The 19,802-nt window shown below is 51.0% G+C and overlaps 1 protein-coding gene across 6 annotated transcripts in view; it reads left to right on the forward strand.

The window, feature by feature from the left end:
• DLGAP4 (DLG associated protein 4) overlaps positions 1 to 19,802 on the forward strand; it is a 194,385-nt gene continuing 174,583 nt past the window's right edge. For all 6 annotated transcript variants that reach the window (XM_029918643.1, XM_029918644.1, XM_029918641.1 and 3 more), the window contains exon 1: positions 1 to 30. The gene's annotated coding sequence lies outside the window, so the exon portion shown is untranslated. The remainder of the gene's footprint in view (positions 31 to 19,802) is intronic.

Genomic DNA, 19,802 nt, shown 5'->3' on the forward strand with positions numbered 1-19,802 from the left:
GGCCGGAGGCGGCCGAGGCTCCCGGCGCAGGTGAGGGCGCGGGGGTGGCGCGCGGTGGCCCGACCCTCTTTCCGGGACCGGTGCGCCGCGTCCCTCGGCGAGACCCCCAATCCGAGTCTCCTCCCGGACAGACCTCCCGAAACCGACGCGCGGCGCTGGCGCAGGAAAGCCCCCTCCCCCTGCCAGGTCCGTCTTCTGAGCCCCCAATCCAAGGGGGCGGTTCTGCGGTTGGCAAGCCCCCTTCTCTGGGTGGGATCCCCCAGTCTAGGTTTTCTTGGACCTCCAAACCGAGGAGGGCGGCGTGCCTGGGGCCCGGAAGCCCCTAGCTAGGGCTGGACCCCCATTCCACCTCTTTTTCCCGCGGACTCTCGGATGTCAAGAGGCTGCCAAAGCTGGGAAGCCCCTCCTCGGGTCCGCTGGGCGGGCTGGGGGTCAGGCAGACCCCTCTCCTCCCCACCAACCTTGGGAGCTGAGGAGAGGGAGGGCTTTGCCAGCCGGCCGGGGCATTCCTCCATTCAGCCCAGCTGCCTCCATCCCGCCTCAGTAGCCCCGGGAGCCTGTCCAGCCAGCTCCCTCCATTCCGGAGCTCTTTTCCCGGACCTGGCATCTGGGGAGGGGGCGGGGGCAACCCCACCCCCCAGCGCTGCATGGCGCCCCCTCTCTGTTTGCGTACCCAGGAGGGGCCGAGCTGACCGGGGCACCTAGGCTGGGGGGGCGCTCACATGGCTATGGGAGGCCCCCACGTGCGGCGCCCCGCGGTGAAAGGGGTTCGCGTTCAGAGCCCGTGGCAGGTGGACCCGCTGGCCGGAGAGGCCAGCTGGGTCCAGATGTGCGGGGCCTGCTGGGAGGGGACATGTGCTACCTGGACATGTGATGACGGCTCCTGGCCTCTTTCGACCGAACCTGCCGGCCCCGACCCCCCTCCATCGTTCCATTCCTCTGTGCTCTCATCCCTCTCCCCGCACCCCTTCTTCCTCAGAGCTGCCGGTGTTGCAGAGGGGCGGGCAGCTAGGGACTGTTGGTGTTGTGGGGGAGAATGAAATGGGGAAAGGGGCTGTGGGTTGGCGAAGGCCAGTTGTGGGGGGTGGGGGGATGAGGTGCCCTGAGGATGTGTCAAGCTTGGGGGGCAGTGCTAGTTGTGGGGGGAGGGTTCCTGCACCCCCACCTGCCTGGAAGTGGAAATGACAGAGGGGGAGGGGGCTGCAGTCCCCAGCCCCAGGAGGCTGCACCGGCCTGCCTCTACCCCTGGTGCACCTCCACTCTCAGCCTAGCTCCCCAGCTTCCTGGTCCTGGCTGTCTCTGCTCCTGTGCCTTCACTTGTGGGAGGGGCTGTGTTTTCCTGCAGGTTCAAGGTAGTGGAGGCTGGAGGCTGTACAGGATCATCTCAGAGAATGGCTGTTGGAGGAGCCCAGTTTCTGTCCCACAGAGGGAACTATGGGCTGTCCCCCAGGGTGGCCTGAGGGGCCTGAGCCAGACTCCCATGGGCAGCAGGGCTGGGTGGGGCTGCAGAGCTGAGTGACCGATTGGTGGCTGGAGTGCTGGGAGCCACTGCCAGGCCCTGGAGCTGGCTGTTGGAGGCCAGTCAGCGGCAGATGCGGAGTGTATTCCCAGCAGCTCCTGGAGACACTGGCTGTGCACGTGGGGCAGGCGTGTGTGCGTGTGCCTGTGCTGTGGCAGGGGTACGCCAGGACTCCTGGGCCCTCCTGGAGCCCAGGGACAGCAGCTCAACTTCTGTGAGTGTGCCTCTGTGTGATGTCCATGGCACCCTTCCTTCATTCATCCATCAGAGACTGGACTGGGCCTGTGCTGGACGCTAGAGACATGTAATAATCTGATGTGGTCCCCATCCTCAAGGAGCCCCTGTTTTGTCTGGGGGCAGTGGAGAGACCGTCTGTGCCAGGCTCTGGGGATGGAGTGCAAGGCCCAGACTGGAGAGAAAGTGTGGGGCAGAGCAGACCTGATGGCTGAGTTATGTGGGACCCAGGGCAGCATCTGGCTGGTATCGGCCTTGAAACAGAGCCGCAGGTTTGAGGTCTGTGCCCTGGGCGCAAGGCTGCCTCGCAGCAGAACTGGTGTTTTTTTTTTTGAAAGGAGGCTGAATAGCACTGAGAAGCTAAGGATAGATTGTGTACTTTAGAGCTTGTGTAGGACTCAGTGACGAATTGGACGTACCAGGGGCACCCACTGGCATCTCGTTAAGTTCTTGTGCAGTTTATGGGCCACTGGCTTCATAAATGCAGTGTTTCTACATGATGTGGAGGCTCTGAGGAATTGTACTGGGCACTCTGTGGGACAGGAGAAAGTGGTCTCTGTGATTAATTGATAGATTCACTCATTCAGAAAAGCATTAAAAATAGCATTATCTGACTACAGTGCATTTAAACACTTCCCCTTAAACATTCTATAATGTGAATTAATAAAATCTTGACTGCAGATTTTTTTTCTAAAGCACACCTTGGGTACTCAATAAATGCCCGCTTCTCCTGGGATGAAGCCTAGTCTCCTCCCCAGACTAGCTACCTCTCTAGCCACATCTCTCAGCCCTTCCCTTCCCTCTTTGGCTCTGGTCCCCCTGGCCTGCTTTCAGTTCCTGGAACAGGCCACATTGTCTCCAGCCTCAGGGTCTTTGCACACACTGATTCCTGTGCCTGAACACCCTCCCCCCATTTGCCTACTTAATTACTACTCCTCATCCAGATCTCAACTTAGGCATCACTTCCAGAAGAAAGCCTTCCCTGCCACCCAGGCCAGATTGTACCCCTGTTATCACCTTCCCAGCACCCACAGGCCTCTGCCTTCACTACCAGTCACTGTTCCTTATTACTGGATGCCTCTTGGTGTCATTGGTGTGGAGCAGTGCAGGGTCATGCCTGTCTCTTTATGCCATCCACTGATGCTGAGGACAGGTCTTGGCTCATCTTGGACCCTCGGTACATTTCTTTGGCTGAATGAATGGGCAAGCATCATTTGCACCATTCTAAGTCAAAGGCTGGGAGGTAGAACATGGAGGGAGCCTTGGCCAGGTCTAGTCATCAACATGACTGTCCATACGGGCTCCTGGCTTCCATTTGGTCCTACAAACTCAAAGGCATTTGGCCAGCCTCTATGGGGTTAGAGGCCCATGGCCTCTACAATCCCTGTGTGTCTGTAGGACCACAAAGGTTCTATAAGAGGAGCCATGCTTGGGGAGGAGCCTGTGTCTTCAGGGGTATATGGTCTGGCATTTATTTCTGCCAGTTCGTTATACACATCACCACTTCCTTACTTACTTCAGTGGGTCACCAACTTGTCCACCAGCTTGTCCACCATTTCCTAATGCTCCATTCTGTCTTCCGGCCACCAGGGCTTCCTGAGGCCTGCTCAGTGCTCCCTAGGGAGGAGGACAGAGTCAAACCTACAGGGCCCTGCTCTGCCAGCTGTAGTCACAGGCCCCTCCTGGTGGTAGAGGCTGGTGCTGTCCAGTGCTGGGAAGGGGCCATGAGTTTGGGCCTGTGGGAAGTGCTTCTGAGGATGTCTACTAGATCTGGGGTGGATTTGGGAGGATTAGAAGGATTTGGTTAGATGGAGTATGGTGGGAAGGGCATTGCTGGCTGAGAAAACTACATTGATGAGGACTGGGAGGCAGCCATGTGCTGGGCAGGCCTGGGGATGGAGGGGAAGCTGTCACAGCAGGCTGGTCATGGAGGGAGGCAGTGTGCTGGCATGGGGAGTGTCCAGGCTATGCCTGGAGCCTTGTTGCTGCCTTGCTGTCTGCCTTGAATGCAGCATATCTGCTCTCTGGGTTCCCTTGATAAAGTGCAAGCTTGGACCTTGTGATCTCAGAGAATTTCCACTGTCCCAGTGTGGAGTCTGTGATCCTGACAACCCAGGAGGGCAATTCTCAAGCCCCATGCCTCTCCTTTGAGCATGTGGGGAGGTGGGATGGGGCTTGATTTGCTCTACTGGCTTTGGAGGTCAGTGTGCATTAGCCCCTGGGGTAGGGGTCAATGGGGAGCTCACGAGGCTCAGCAGCTTCTCGTGACAGATGACCCTGTCAGTTAAGGGAGTGCAGAGGCTGACTCTGGTGGGAAGGGCACCCCATTATGCAAACTCTCACTGCACCCTTTTTGCAAAAGGCTGCCACCAATGAGAGGCTTCCTGTGTGTTGGACCAAAGACAGGCCCACCCTTGACTTCATCAGACTCCTGTGGGGGGCCCAGACTTCTGTCGTAGTCCATGGTGGCGGGAAGTGCGTGTTCTGTTCTCACACCCTGTCCACAGTGTCTGCTAGTGGCTGCCCCTGGCTAGCATGGAGGCCTCAGGGCATGTACAACAGTTTGCAGAAGATATTTAATCTCCACCACCCACAGGGGTAGGCGTGAAAAGGGATATTGTCTCCATTTGACAGATGAGGAAACTGAGGCTCAGAGAGTTTGGGTAGCTTCCCAAGGTCACTCAGAGGGTGGCAGGAGGTGAACCCACAGCCTAGGAGCCCTGGGGGTGCCAGCGCACGGGAGCCTATCGCTAGCTGATGGCACATCATTTCCTGAGCCGAGGAGTGGGGCCCTGGATCCCTCTGTGCTGGGTTTCGCAACGCCGCCTCCTCCCCGCCAAGCTGTCTGACGTGGCCTTTTCAAAAACCCAAAATGAATGGAAGCAAATTTTGTTTGGAGAATTTCGCTACACCCTTCACCAGGGCTGGTTGCAAAACCAGGCTTGGGGATCCCTGCAGCTGTTGATGACGATAAGGATGATGGCAGTGGTTTCAGTAGCTAACACCCTCTCGCTGGACCAAGCGCTAGTGACCAGCTCCCAGGAGCCAAGTGCAGTGCTGGGCCCTCTGTTTAATGAGCACCCGCTGAAAGCACCTAAATCTAGCCTCTCCTTTAGTTCCATGACACCCTCTTCTTATCCCCATTTCACAGATGAGGAGACAGGCACAGAGAGGCCTGCCCAAGGCCCCAGACCTGGCGAGGTGGCAGTGCCAGGATTTGAATCCAAGCCAGTTAGAGTGTAGAATCTAGTCTTCGCCCACATTCTGGAGACGTGTTCACCAGCAGTGATGGGTGAGGGTGTGTGTGTGTGTGTGTGTGTGTGTGTGTGTGTGTGTGTGTGTGTGTGTGTAGAGGTGCACATTGGGAATTGAATGTGGCAGACCTGGACCCTGGCTTGTGGGAACCTGGCCGCTCACTAGAGGTAGAACTTGGCCCTGAGCCGACTGCTCTGGATGTCAGTGGTCACTCCTGGGCCCCACCGGAGGCCTGGTGGGTCACATGGGTGTTAGCAAGAGGAGAACCATGGCCCCTCCTGCAACTTTACTCTTCACTAAGATGGAGGTGGCCCATCTGTCAGGCTCCAGGGGCATTGGGTGGTGACATGGGTACTGAGGAGGGACCACAGTGAGATGCTAGATTCCTGGGACCACTCGATGAAGGGGCAGACCCCTCACAGACAGTGGCCTCCAGGGCCCAGCACAGGGGCACAGACACTTGTGAGAAGGCAGCAAAGCAAACGTGGCATTTGTATTCCTTCCTTCAGCCTAAGAAGGCCTGTACAGGTGACCCGTCCCCCGGAGTTTGCTTCAAAAATGGCTCTAGCCACATTTGGTACACGAGGGGGTCATCTTTAGAAAGCGTATGATGTGGGCAGATTCTGTCTTTGATAATGGAGAAATGGGGCAGGCATCCTGGCATATAAATGGAGTACAAGACCACTTATTGAGCACCTGCTGTGTACCTTCGCACTGTGCTGGGCCCCAGGACAGGGGTTCAGAACCACACCCCGATGAAGTATTTGTGATTGCACAGGAGGGGGCCTCTGTGTCCCCAGGTATCAGGCTGAGGAGTGAAAACTAGGCCTCTGGGTTCACATAGTTTTCTCTCTACTGTGACAGACGAACCTGTGGTGACAGGGGTGGGTCCAGGAGGCTTGTGCTTTGCAGCTCCCAGGAGATGGGGGTTTGGAATGACTGGGGAGCTGGTTTGCTGCTGTGTGTCCCCTACAGAGTCCCAGTATGTCTCTGGGCCTCATTATCTCCATCTGTTTGTTGAAGTGCTGGGGGTTAGGTCTACAAGGCCTGCCTAGCTCAGTCCTCTGTGACTCCAGGGGTGAACCGAGCTGAGATTCCCTCTGGGAGGTGTCAGGGAGCCCTCCCTATCCTCACCCCTGACCCTCTGCCTGGCTTCCCACCTGTCCCTGTCCCCCAGGCCCAAGCCAGAGGGAGGGAGCCTCTCCTTCCGCCCACTGTGGGCTGACTGCGCGCAGTGACGCAGCAATCAAGGGCTCTGGAGCGCAGCTTGGAGACGGGGATCCGGGTTTGCTAAAGACAGGGGAGAAAAGGCTCTTCCCACCACCCCCAGCTGCCTGCCTGCCTCCCTCCCTCCCCCGGCTGCTGCCAAGCCCTGGCACCTCCTTGGCTCTGCCAGATCCACTTGTAGGGTGGGAGGCTCTGCTGCACAGGGCCCCAGTTCGAGTCTCAGTATGCCGGGGCCTTGCTGTGTGACCGTGGCATGGTTGCCTTCCTTTTCTGGGCAGAGTGCACCGTGAGGGCTTGGCTTTGGGACTCTGAGGCTGACTAGACAGCTTGTGTTGATGCCTCTGAGGGGTCCCCTGTGACTCAGGAGGAGTTCCTGGGGGCACAGGGCCCTCTGCCACCTGTGTTTTCCATGTGTGTCCCCCAAAGTTGAGGGAGCAACGGTGCCTTGATCATGTCCATCTTACATCCGAGGAAACGGAGGCTATACGATGAATGGTAGATCTAGGATTTAAACCCAGGTCCGTGTGACTCAGGCATCCAGGCAAGGAGGCAGACCCCAGGCAGGAGGCCAGCTGGGTCACTGTGAGCCTCCTGTTCCCTTCTCCAAGTCTCAGTTTCTCCATCTGTGTGGTAAGAGTGGGGTAGGGGAGGGTTTGGAGCTGCGCCAGCCCATTTCTGGGCCCCTACCTGGCACTGCTGGGAGTTTTCTGAGCTTCCTCATCGACCTCCAACTCCCACCCTTGAAGCTGAGGTGTGATGGCAGGCAACGAGGTGTCAGCATCTCGCACCTCTCCTCCAGGGAAACCTGCCACCTTTGGGGTGTGAGAGATTCCTGGAGGACTGGGCATGTGTGAGGCCTTCCAGGGACAACGTGGGTGGGGACAGAGGCTCTGGGCGGAGGCCTTAGCTACCCACTGGGCCAGGCCCGCCTCTGCCTGTCTGTAGATCTGACTCTTTTTTTTTTTTTTTTTTAGTTTTTTTTTTTAATGTTTATTTATATTTTAGAGAGAGTGTGAGCTGGGGAGGGGCAGAGAGAGAGAGGGAGAGAGAGAATCCAAAGCAGGCTCCAGGCTCTGTGCTGTCAGCCGATGTGGGGCTCGAACCCATGAACCGTGAGATCATGACCTGAGCTGAAGCTTAACTGAATGAACCACCAAGGCACCCCATGATCTGATTCTCTTCTATCTGGTTTATTAGAGGGCTCTGGGTGAATGTGGGTGTGGACAGGGAGGTGGGGCCACCCTCAGGCCCCTTCACTCCCCTGCATGCCTGTGGTGGGGGGCTGTGTGTGGAGGGGAGTATGGGTGTATGTTTTATGTGGTATGTGTGTAAGGGGAGTGTGTGAGAGATGTGAGTGTGTATGCACATGCGTGTGAGTGACGTTGCCCCCAACCCAAGCCAGGCCTTTTGTGCATCGTCTGATCCTCTCGACACCAGAATTTAGATATTACCATCCCTCCTGACCTCCCTTTCTCTACCTACTCAGTATTCATTCAGCAAACACATGTGAAGTGTCTGCTCTGTGCCCAGAGCAGGTGTTGGGCCTGTATCAGCTGGTGGAACGTCCGGTCCCTGGCCCAGGGAGCCCACCATCCTCTTGGGAGGCCAACAGTCATGATAACCTCCCCAGTGAATATAAACTCACATCAGTGACCTGTGCTGCTGCCACAGAGAAGTCTGGTGGGGTCAGGGAGGGCTGCCCCAAGGAGGTGACAGACCTGACACCTGGGAGAAGGAGTTAACCAGGTGGTGGGCAGCAGGGGTGGTATGAGGTTCTAAAGCCTGGAGAGCAAGGGGCTTCGTGTGAGGTGGCATACAGGGTGGACTGCAGATCCAGGAGGAAACTGAGGCCCAGAAGGGTGAACCAGCCTGTCCCAGTGGGGTTGGAAACTTGGCCAGATGTGAATTCGATCCCTGAGGGGTTCCAGAAGGGACTGCCTTGGTTGTAGTTAGCAGAATGCTGGGCTCTCCCTGAGGTCCCGCAGCAGATGAGCATGGAGAGGGGTCCCCTCTCCTCAGCACCACCCCCTGCATGGATGCTTCCCACTGACAAACTGAGGAGCCGCAGAAGGTTCGGGAGCAGGGCAGACCCACAGTGCTCTCCTGGCTGGCCACACCCCAGGCCTTCCCGGCACTGGCACGGATCGTTGGCCATCCGCCTGCCTGCTGAGGCTGAGGCCAGAGCCAGCTGACCTCTGCTGACCTGGTGTGTCACCATTCTCTGCTGATGCTGGATGGGGCAGGGGCACAGGCAGTGGGCAGTGGTGGGCAGGGAGGACCCGTGGCCAGCAGCCCCAAGGCCTGGAGAAACCATCTGCCAGGCTGGGCTTGATAACTGACAAGGCCATGTCTAGAGGCTGGCGGGGAGGCAGCCTTGCACCTGGAGCCCTTGAGACAGGTCTAGGGGTCCAGCCACAGAGCAGAGGCTGGGATCCTTCCCTGCCCCATGTCCTCTTCTCAAGTATCTTTTGGCTCTAGCCCTCATGGCCTGTGGCCAAGATGACTCTCCCAGCCCCCTCCCAGGTCTCCTGCCCATAGACCGTCTACATGCAGGTGAAGTGATCCGGAAGCCACACACAGCCCCTCACACCTCATCATGGCCCAGAGTTCTGAGTAGCCTCTGTCACCTGCCCCTGCGCACTCCTGCAGCCCCCTCCGGCCCCCAGTGTGCTCTCACTTAGAGCTCAGATGAGTGAATTGGGACTTTCAGAGCAGTCCACGTCTTCTGGACCCCAGCCTTCACATTTACTGTTCCCTCTGCCCAGAATACCCTTCCCCCAACGTCTTTGCTCGGTAACTTCTATGTTATTTACCACTCAGCTTAGGTCTTGCCTTTTCAGGAGACTTTCTCTCTCATCCATGTGAGCCACTCCTGCCTGGACTCCAGAGGCCTGTGCACTGTGAGGTACACTTATATGTCTGCCTCCCCTACCCCTCCAGGCAGGGGCCAGGCTGATGCCTTTGGTGCTCCCAGCGGTGCCCAGCCTGGGGCCTGGAGCCTGGCGCATAGTTAGTGCACAGCTCATGAGTGTCAGCCGAGCACTTTTGAACCCACTGGCCAGAGTACAGCGGGTGTCCCCTCAGGCTCCTTTCCTGCACAGGGGCCGGGTCATGCGCCAGATGCCTCAGACAAGAGCTCAGCCTACATGTCCCCTTGGTCCTCTCTTCTTGGATTGGGAGTGGGAGCAATGGCTGCATGAGCCCACCTGGGCGGGTGTGGGGGTGCCTGGGGCTGAGCAAGCAGGAAGTTGGCTGTTCAATTGCCTCCTTTTAGCTTATGGACCCACTGGGGCTATTTTTTTGCCAACCTGGGGAGAAGCCTAACTGCTTGAAAGGAATACATTTCTACTTCTTTAAGCTCCTGAAATTTGGGGGTCTATTGTCAGTGCAGCCTAGTCCACACTATTATAAATATCTATGTGCCAGGAATTATTCTAGGCAGTGGGGATAATAATATTCAGCTCCAGAGGCTGTTTGAGACTTTAATGAAAACCACTGGGGAAGCCTTAGCGCTGTGCTGGCACATAGTAGGCTCCGTGGGTTAGATGAGCTGTGTCAGAGCTGTGCTTGCATCTGTAAACAGTCATAAGAAGTAGCCACCCACGGAAGGCTGAGGTTGCGGGGGGCAGGTGGCATCTCTGGACAGACCAGGGGCCACTAGAGGGGAGCCCCTGCGTGCCCAGCCTGGGAGCAGAGTAAACCGCACCCTCTGGAAGCAGCTTCTGCTTCTCTCACCCCTCTTCCACCCCATCTCAAGGCTCACCATCTGCCTTAGTTATCTATTGCTGCGTAACAAATTATGCCAAAAGTTAGTAGCTTAAAACAATCATAAACATTTATTACCTCTCTTTCACACATATACACACACAGGAGCCGCTTTGAGGGAATCTTGTGTAGACTCATCATCCATATGTGAAATAGGAGTGATGCTGACTGTTTCCAGGAAGACCTGGGCCAGATCTTGAATTGTCTCTCTCTAATCCACCCAGGAACTCTGGGTGGGAGGGTCACTGTCCCCTCCCTACACCTGGGGAAACAAGTCACAGAGAGGGAGAATGACACTCCTAAGGTCCAGCAGGCAGCTAACAGAGCTGGAAATTGAACCCAGGCTGCCTGCCCTCCTGGCCTATGCTCTTAGCCACCATACCATCCTGTTTAGGGTCAGCTTGAGAAAGGGTGGGGAGGGAGACTCTGGGAGTTTAAAGGGAGACTTAGCGCCCTTTAAAAATGAGGTGTTAATAGCAGTAAGTATTAATGTCCAGCTGTTTTAATAAGCAGGGTTTTTTTCCCCCTGGTTTTGTTTTAGTGTTGTTGTTTTTTTTTTTTTTAATTTTTGATACAGAGAGAGACAGAGCATGAGAGGGGGAGGGGCAGAGAGAAAAGGAGACAGAGAATCCGAAACAGGCTCCAGGCTTTGAGCTAGCTGTCAGCACACAGCCTGATGCAGGGCTCGAAACCACGAACGTGAGATCCGACCTGAGCCGAAGTCGGAGGCTTTAACCGACTGAGCCACCCAGGCGCCCCCCCCCCCCGGTTTTGTTTTAAATTAAAAGTGCAAAATTGAGTGGAAAGGTGGCAACTGCCTTGGCCCTGAGGATTCTGGGAAGCCTTTTTGGAGCTACAAGCCTACCACCCTGGGGTGGCCGCCAGCAAAGCTTGTCAACCCACAGGAGCAAGTGAGCTGATCTCAGGGTTTGGCCTGAGTTGGGTTCTGGCTAAGCTCACCAGCTATGGGACAGCAGGTCACAGAAATCTCTTTGAGCCTCAGTTTCTCCATCTGTTCCCCATGAGATAACGGTGTCACTGCCTGCCTGGAGGCTTGGTGTCAGGACCAAGTGAGTTCTGTGTTAAAGTATGTAGGACAGGGCCCAGCACATAGTAGGTGCTCGAGAAAAAGCAGCTGATGTTACGCTCCCTTCTGACCTGCTCTCTCACCACGCACACTGGACCCTCTGGCATTCCTTCCCCACTCTCCAGTCCAGATCAGTTCACAGGTCAGCCTGGGCCTCCAGGTGAGACCAGCACCCAGAGGGAGATGTGCTTATCTCCCATTTTACATATGGGAAAGTGGAGGCCCAAACATGATTCGCCTGAGGGCTTCAGTGATGGAGATGGGACTGAATCAGAGGCTTGGACTTGGAATCTAGTGCTCTTTCTGCTATCCTACTCCGAAGGGTCCTTGGGAGAACCTCGGAAAGCTGAAGAGAATTCCAGGAACTCTCGGACTGCCTGGGAGCCAGGGCACTTAGGTCTTCCAGCCCTCACTGCCCCCAGGCCCTGATGTGACCCTGTTAGGTTGTCTCCCTCTCTGTACCTTTGTTGCAAGAAAGTGGTGAGCAGAGCCTGGACTCTGGATTGCCTGGGACCAAGGCCCCCTCTCCCAAGCCTGCCTCTGTCCCCCTCCCCCGGACTCACTCTGTGTCCTCTCCTCCAGCCCCACCTCTGGGTCCCCCTCCCCCAAGCCCCACCTCTGGGTCAGCTCCCCCAGGCCCCGTGTCTGTTTCCCCTCCCTCCTCTGCTGTCCTGATTTGTGCTTGGCCCATATTCAAAGCAGCAGCTTTTAGGTGGGAGGTCAAGCAGTGGGAATCCTGCCTGGAGAGGCCCGCCCAGGTTCCTCTCTTTCCCTGGGGCCCAGAGTGGACCCTCTCTGCCAGGGCAGGTGGCTGGGGGCCCGTGGGCAAGTGCTCCGGTAAAGGTCTTTCCAGCGCTGCAGGTCCCCCGTGCCCCCCGTTCCCTCCCTGTGTATCCTTCACTGGGGAGCAGATATATTTATACAAAATGCTCCATTCTGTACAGATCCCATATCCGCTGCTCTTGTCAGGGCTGAGGGAGGCAGGGCCCCTGAGCAGCCGCACCTGGTACCTGGCGTCGGTGCTGCTTGCAGCTCCGGGCTGGGCTGGCTGGACCAGGACTCTCCCCTCCTGACTGTCGATGGGTCTTTCTCTCCACCTCCCTGTCCCCTAGATCCATATTACTCTGACCCTTGGCCTCTAAGGCCCAGCCAGATTCAGTCATTTGCTCCGCTTCTGCTCCCCTGCCCTCACTGCCTGAGCCTCTCTGTCCTTCGGGTCCCTCTCAGCACTCAGAGCACCTCTCCCTTGCATAGCCAGTCGGTTACGTGGATTTGTGTCTGCTGCAGGCCAGGCTCTCACTGGATGCGCGGGACGTGGAGGTGACTAATAAGGGCCCTCAAGGTGCCCACGTCACAGTCTGGGAGGCAGATCACAGGCCACTGAGACAACATCAAGATACCTGTTGCGGCATCAGGAAACTCAGAACAGGGACACCGGAGCTGCGGCAATGAGCAGAGAGGGTTCCCTGAGGGACCAGTGGTCCGAGCTGAGACTTCTAAGTTCTCCAACGATTGGAGACAGAGCGGGCGTCCCTGGTGGAGGGAACGATGGCACGTGCGAAGGCCAGGAGTTAAGTGAGAACCTGGTTGCACTGGGGAGAGTGGAGGGCATGAAGGCGGGCGGGTACTTGGTCTTGCTGAGCCTCAACGGCCAGTCTGAGGGTCTTGTCCCCTCAAGCACTGGAAGACCATGGGGGAGCTTTCAGTGGGGCAGTGGCAAGTCCGGTTGTGAGCACGGCCGGGCAGCTGGTCAGTGGTGTTCCCCGCTGCCCACCAGGCTGGCTCTGACTCCCATGGCAGATGCGCGGTGCCCGGCTGGGTGGGAATCAGAAATAGCTCACACGTGCTCCGCGCTTGGTGAACATCTCCCCCGCCTCAGCGCATTTCATCTGCACCCGAGTCAAGGACAGCTCAGTGCTTGCAAGCTGGGTGACCTTCTCCCTCCGTCTATTAATACACCGCCCACTTGGGGCTGCAGGCAGAGCTGGGAGAGTATGTGCAGGGGTGGGGGTGGAGGGGAGGGTGGTAGCAGGGGTGCTCTAGACAGGGGAATTGCTGAGGGGCTGGAAAAAGATACCTACCCACCAGAACACTGTCCAGCCAGATAAATCCCAAAGTACAAAAATGAATGTAAAAATTCCCTGGAATCCACCTCCCTGTGGTGACCATCATTAACATTTTGATGTCAGCCTCCCAGATGTCTCTCCAAGTTGATCTTCCCTGGCAGATGAATTCATTCATTCACTCACTCATCAAATATTTGTTAAGTGCTCACTCACTGTGGTGAGCAGGGGGGTAGGGCTCTGAGGGACACTTCTGTACTCTTAGAGAACTCAAAAAAAAAAAAAAGCAGATAAAACAGGGGTGAGATCCACAGGGAAGGGTCATTGGAAGTATGAGGTCTCAGCCCAGTCTGGGTTTTAAGGAGGGCTTCCTGGAGGAGGTGATGCTTGGGCTGAGGCCTAAGAGGTGAAGAGAAGTCCCCCTAGCAAAGAGGAGCTGAGGAAGATCATTCCTGCCCAAGAGAATGGCAGATGTGTAAACCCTGTGGTGTGAGAGCAGTGGTATTTTCAACGAAGAGAAAGGAAGATCGAGAGGCCGAGTGTTGGTGAAAGAGAGGACGAGGTGAAGCATGAGGGGGTGGCAGGGACCAGACCCCGTGGGGCCCCTCACAGGCTGTGGGTAGGGTTTGGGGATTCACTTACGAGTGTGGACTCCAGTGCTGTAAGACCCATGTTCATATCCAACCCTGCCACTTAGCTGGTTGACTTCAAGCAAATTACCTAACTTTGTGCCTCAGTCCTCTTGTCTGTGAAGTGGGGCCAGCAATGAGCTAGCCACAGTCTTTACCTCAAAGACTGCTGTAAGGATGAAATGAGGGAATGAAGTGCTTAGGACAGCACTTGGCACACAGAAATTGCTCATAAATGGTAGCAATGTTGAGGTCATCTGTATATGAAGTGCATGTGTTTAGGTGATTTTGCATAAATCGGGTCATATTAATCTGGTTTGTATGTAGCTTTTCCCTTTGATGCTGGCCCTCTTTCTGAGTCCATGGCTAGAGAGTATTATTTTGTTGAAATTGTTTGTATGTATTTGAAACATTTTAACAGGTGTAACATGTTGTAGAGTGCACTAATCTTACGTGTATAGTATAGCTTGATTCATGTGTATATGTTATATATATCATGTTTACATATATCATATGACATATATATCATATATGTGTGTAACCACCACTCAGATCAAGATATAGGATATTTCCAGCTCCCCCAGAAGATCATGTTATGCTTTTCCCCAGTTAATTCCCACCCCTGACCCCTAGTGATAACTATTATTCTGACTTTCAAAACCATAGCTTGGTTCTGACTGTTCTAGACCTTCATATAAATGGGATCATGCAGGATGTTTCTTTTGTATCTGGCTTCTTTTGCTCAGCATTTTGTCTGGGAGATTCAGCCATGTTGTGTGGATTGGTAGTTCATTCTTGTCTATCACTGCCTAGTATTTCACTGAGTAATATTTCATACTCTATCCATCCTATTGTTGATAGACATTTAAATTATTTCCAGTTTTTGACTATATGGATAGAGCTGCTTTGGACTATTTATAGGTATATTTTGGGGGGAACTTATGAAGTTACTTCTGTTGGATATATAGCCAGGAGTGGTTTTTGGGTCATAGAAGATGAGAATGTTCAGTGTTAGTGGATACTACCAGTCTTCCAAGGTGGTGGAACCAATTTCATTCCCCCAGCGGAGTGTGAGGGTTCCAGTTGCTCCACACCCTCCCCAACACTCCGACTAAAGATCATTTCTAATAGCCGCAGGGACCTCTGCTATGAAGTTGGACCACTTTGAACCAGCCTCCAAATGATGGACGTTTGCGTGATTTTTGTAAAAAATGAAAAACAGAGATAAATCAATAAAACAAATATGTAAAAATAAAATAATGGAAGCAACCAAGATGTCCTTCAGTAAAAGAATTCATAAATTGTGCTACCTGTGGTTAATGGAATATTATTCAGTGGTAAAAAAAGAAACGAGCTATCAAGCTACAAAAAGACACAGAGGAGCTCTAAATGCAATTACCAAGCAAAAGAAGCCAGTCTGAAAGATTACATACTGTCTGATTCTGACTATATGACATTCTGGAAACAGTAAAACCATAGCGACAGTAAAAAAAGAGCTGTTGTCGCCAGGAACTTGGGGGGGGGAACAGGGGGAGTAGGTGGAGCATAGAGGATTTTAGGACAGAGACATTCTTCTGTATGATACTGAAATGGTGGGTACAGGACGTGTACATTCGTCTAAACCCATGAATATTTATAATACAAACAGTGAACCCTAATGTAAATTATGGACTTTAGTTAATAATAATGTATCAATATTGGCTCATCGATTGTAACAAATGTACCACCCTAATGTGAGATGTCACTAGCAGGGGAGCAAGGGCTAAGGAGAGGGATATACGAGGACACTGTACTTCTCCTCGATTTTTCTGTAAACCTCAAATTATTCGGAAAAATAAAGTCCCTTGACTTAAAAACAAATGAAAGTAAAATCAAAATGTGAAAATATTACAAAGGAAGAAGACAAAACCAAAAATCACTAGATAAAACCAAAAATCGCTGTAGCATTAGGGATGTGTGCTATCGGTCGTTCTCTCTGGGATGTTTTTCTTTGGCGCTGTGGGGATGACACTCCATAACACTTTTGTGTTTCACTCCTGTTCCACCCCTCCCTGCTCATTCTCATGGTGCAAGCACGTCCCCATATTATTGAAAATGTTTCTAAATATCATGTTTAGTGGGTCTCTAAAGCAGGAGGAGATTTAAATTCTGAGCTGTCATTTGTAGGGAAAAAAATGGAGATTGATGAAGTGATGGAATTGTGGGATCTTGATTATGGGCATTACGCTTAGGAGAAATGATTTAGAATTATAGCGTCTTCCTTGGTACCTCAGCGCACCTCAGGACGGTTATCTTTAAATGACAGAATGAGGTGTGTTTACATTTTGGAGATAAATGATTATGGAACTTAACATTTCAAAACTCAAAGAATTTTAGAACCTCTAAGTTGAAAAAAAAAACCAGTCACGGTATTTTATTCTCTTTTTTTCCCCCAGTGTAAATTTGATTTATTTTCCTTTTTAAAAAACAACTTTCATTGAAGTATAATTGGCATATTATAAATCACATACCTGAAGTGTTCAAATTGGTAGGTTTTGGCAGATGTACACCCCTGTGAAGCCATCACCACAATCAAGATAATGAACATATCCGTCACTCCCCAAAGTTTCCTTGTGGCCCTTGGTAATCCCACCCTCCCTCTCCTACTGTCTATTCTTGCCCCTCCTGGGCAAGCATTCTTTTGTGTTTCCAAGAATTCTATATAAATGGAATCACACATACTCTTTTTGTTTGACTTCTTTCATTCAATATAATGATTTGGAGATAACATCCATGTTGTAATGCACATTAGTACTTCATCCCTTTTTATTGCTGAGTAGTATTCCATTGGATGGATATGCCACAGTTTACATTTACTTGTTGGTAGATGGTGGGTGTGTTTCCAGTTTGGGGCTATGACAAATAAAGCTCTATGAATATGTGATTATGTCTTTATATGAACATATGCTTCCATTTCTCTTGGGTAAATACCTAGGAACGTTATGACTGGCCAATATGGTAGGTGTATGTTTAACTTTTTAAGAAACTAGTGTTTTCCAAAGTGGGTGGAAATTCCATTCCCACTAACAGTGTATGAAGGTTCCAGTTCCTCTACACCCTCACCAACACTTGGCATAGTCAACCTTACTAATTTCAAGCATGCTAGTAGCTGTGATATTTCCTTCTGGTGATAATTTGCAATTCCTTAATGGCCAGCGGTATTGAGCTTATTCTCACGTGTTTATTTGCCATTTGTATATTTTCTTCTTCTTTTTTTTTTGATCTTTTATTTATTTTTGAGAGAGAGAGAGACAGAGTGCGAACGGGGGAGGAAGAGATAGAGAGAGGGAGGCAGACACAGGATTCAAAGCAGACTCCAGGCTCTGAGCTGTCAACAGAGAGCCCAACACGGGGCTCAAACCCAAGAACCATGAGATTGTGACCCGATCACAGTTTGACCTGAGCTGAAGTCAGACGCTTAACCCACTGAGCCACTCAGGCGCCCCTGTATATCTTCTTTGCTGAAGTGTCTCTTCAGATCGTTTGCCTACTTTGAAATTGTGTTGTTTGTTTTCTTATTTTTGAGTTTTGAGGACTCTTTTTGTATTCTGGATACAAAACATATAGAGGCTGTATGTTTTGCAGACATTCACCCAGTCTGTGACTTTTCATTTCCTTAAGAGTTTCTCTCAAAACACAAGATTTTTGATGAAGTACAAATCTTTATGGATTGCGTTTGGTGTTGTCATATCTAAGAAATCTTTGCCTAACCCAATATCATAAAGGTTTATTCTATGTTTTCTTCTTGAAAGAAAATTTTGGGTTTCATATTTAGAACTCTGATCCATTTTGAGTTAATTTTTATATAGAGTGAGATATGGATTAAATTTCACTTTTTGTTTATAAATGTCTATTCATTCCAGCACATTTGCTGAAAAAAACTCTCTTGGTTCTACTGCATTGTCTGTGCTCCTTCATCAAAAATCAATTGTCTAGGGGCACCTGGCTGACTCAGTACAGTACATAGAACATGTGAATCTTGATCTCAGGTAGTGAATTCGAGCCCCATGTTGGGTGTAGAGATTACAAAAAAAAATCAGTTGTCCATGTATGTGTGTGGGTCTATTTCTAGATTCTCCTGTTCCACTGTTATTTTTCTTGATACTAGCACCACACTGCTTTGAAACCATCCCTCCAACTTTGTTCTTTTTCAAAGTTGTTTTGGCTATAGGTGCTTTGTATCTCCACATGAGTTTGAGAATTAGCTTATCAGTCTCTACAAAAATGCCTGTTGAGGTTTTGATTGAGAGTGATTTTAATACATAGGTCAGTTTGGGGAGAATAAACATCATAACAGTATTGGGTCTTCCAGCCCATTAGCAAAATATCTTAATTTATTTAGGTAAGTTTTTTCTTAACTTATTATCTCAGCAGTAGTTTCCCATATCAAAGTCTTTCACATCTTTTGTCCTATTTATTAGTATTTCCTATTTTTGATGCTATTATGAAAGGTATTTTTTTAATATTTATTTTGAGAAAGAGAGTTAATGCGAGCAAGGGGGAGAGAGAGAGAGAGAGAGAGAGAGGGAGAGGGAGAGGGAGAGAGAGAGAGAGAGAGAATATCCCAAGAAGGCTCCACACTGACAGCGTGGAGCCCAACTCAGGGTTCCATTTCATGAACCTGTGAGATCATAACCTGAGCCAAATTCAAGAGTCAGACGTTTAACCAACTTAGCCACACAGGCGCCCCTATAAAAGGTATTTTTAAATTTAAATTTGTTTGTTGGTAGCTAATATGTAGAAATACAATTTGATTTTTGTATACTGATCTTCTATCCTGCACCTTGGTAAACCTACTTATTAGTTATAATAGCTTTTTTGGTGTGTGGATTCTGTTGCATTTTCTGCATAGGTGAGCCTATCATCTGCATATAATGGTAGTTTTTTTCCTTTATGTCTGGATGCCTTTTGTTTCATTTCTTGCCTAATCCCCTGGCTCCAACCCCCAATGGAATGTTGTTTAGAAGTGGTTCGAGTGGACAATCTTGCCTTGTTGGTGATCTTAGACGGAGAAGCTTCCCATCTCTCACCGTTGAGTGTGATGCTAGCTGTTAGATGCCCTTCTCAAGTTGAGGAAGTTTCCTCCTGTTCTTAGTTTACTGGGAATGTCTTAAATTGGGAATGGATGTCGGATTTTGTCAAATGCTTTTTCTGTATCTTTTGAGATGATCACATAAAAACATTTTAGGCTGTTAATACAGTTAACTACATTGCTTGATTTTCAAACGTCAACTAACCCTGCACTCTTAGGATGAGCCTCCATTGGCCTTTTAATATACTGTCAAATTAGATCTGCTAAAATTTTGTTTAAGATTTTGGTATCTGTATTCAGGAGGGATACTGGTCTGTAGTTTTCATTTATTGTATTGAATTTATCAGGTTTTGGCATCAGAGCCCCAAAGGTGAGCTGGGAAGAATTTCCTTCTCTTCAGTCTTTTATAACAGTTTGTACAGAATTAGTATTATTTCTTCTAAAAGTTTGGTAGAATCAACAGTGAAACTATCTGAGCTGTGAGCATTCTTTGTGGGAAACTTACCTGCCAATTCAATTTCTTTAATAAATACAGGACTATTCAGGTTATCGATGTCTTTCTGCATGAGCTCTGACAATTTGTATCTTCAAGGAATTTGTCCATTTCATCTAAGTTGTCAAACTTACTGACATAAAGTTCATAATATTCTTTTGTTATTATATTTTTTAAAATATGACAGCTTCATTGAGATATACTATACAAACTGTACAATTTGCCTTTTATTTTTTATTTTTTAAAATAAAGAGCAAGTAAGAGAGAGAGAGAGAGAGAGAGAGAGAGAGAGAGAGAGAGAGAGAAATCCAAGCAGGCTCCACACTGTCAGCACAGAGCCCAATGCAGAGCTTGATCTTATGAACCATGAGGTCATGACCTGAGGGGAAATGAAGAGTCAGACACTTAACTAACTCAGCCACCGAGACACCCCCAATTCACCTATTTAAGGGGTACAAA

Source organism: Suricata suricatta, chromosome 12 (genome assembly GCF_006229205.1).
Source record: "Suricata suricatta isolate VVHF042 chromosome 12, meerkat_22Aug2017_6uvM2_HiC, whole genome shotgun sequence".
In the NCBI taxonomy this organism is placed as follows: Eukaryota; Metazoa; Chordata; class Mammalia; order Carnivora; family Herpestidae; genus Suricata; species Suricata suricatta.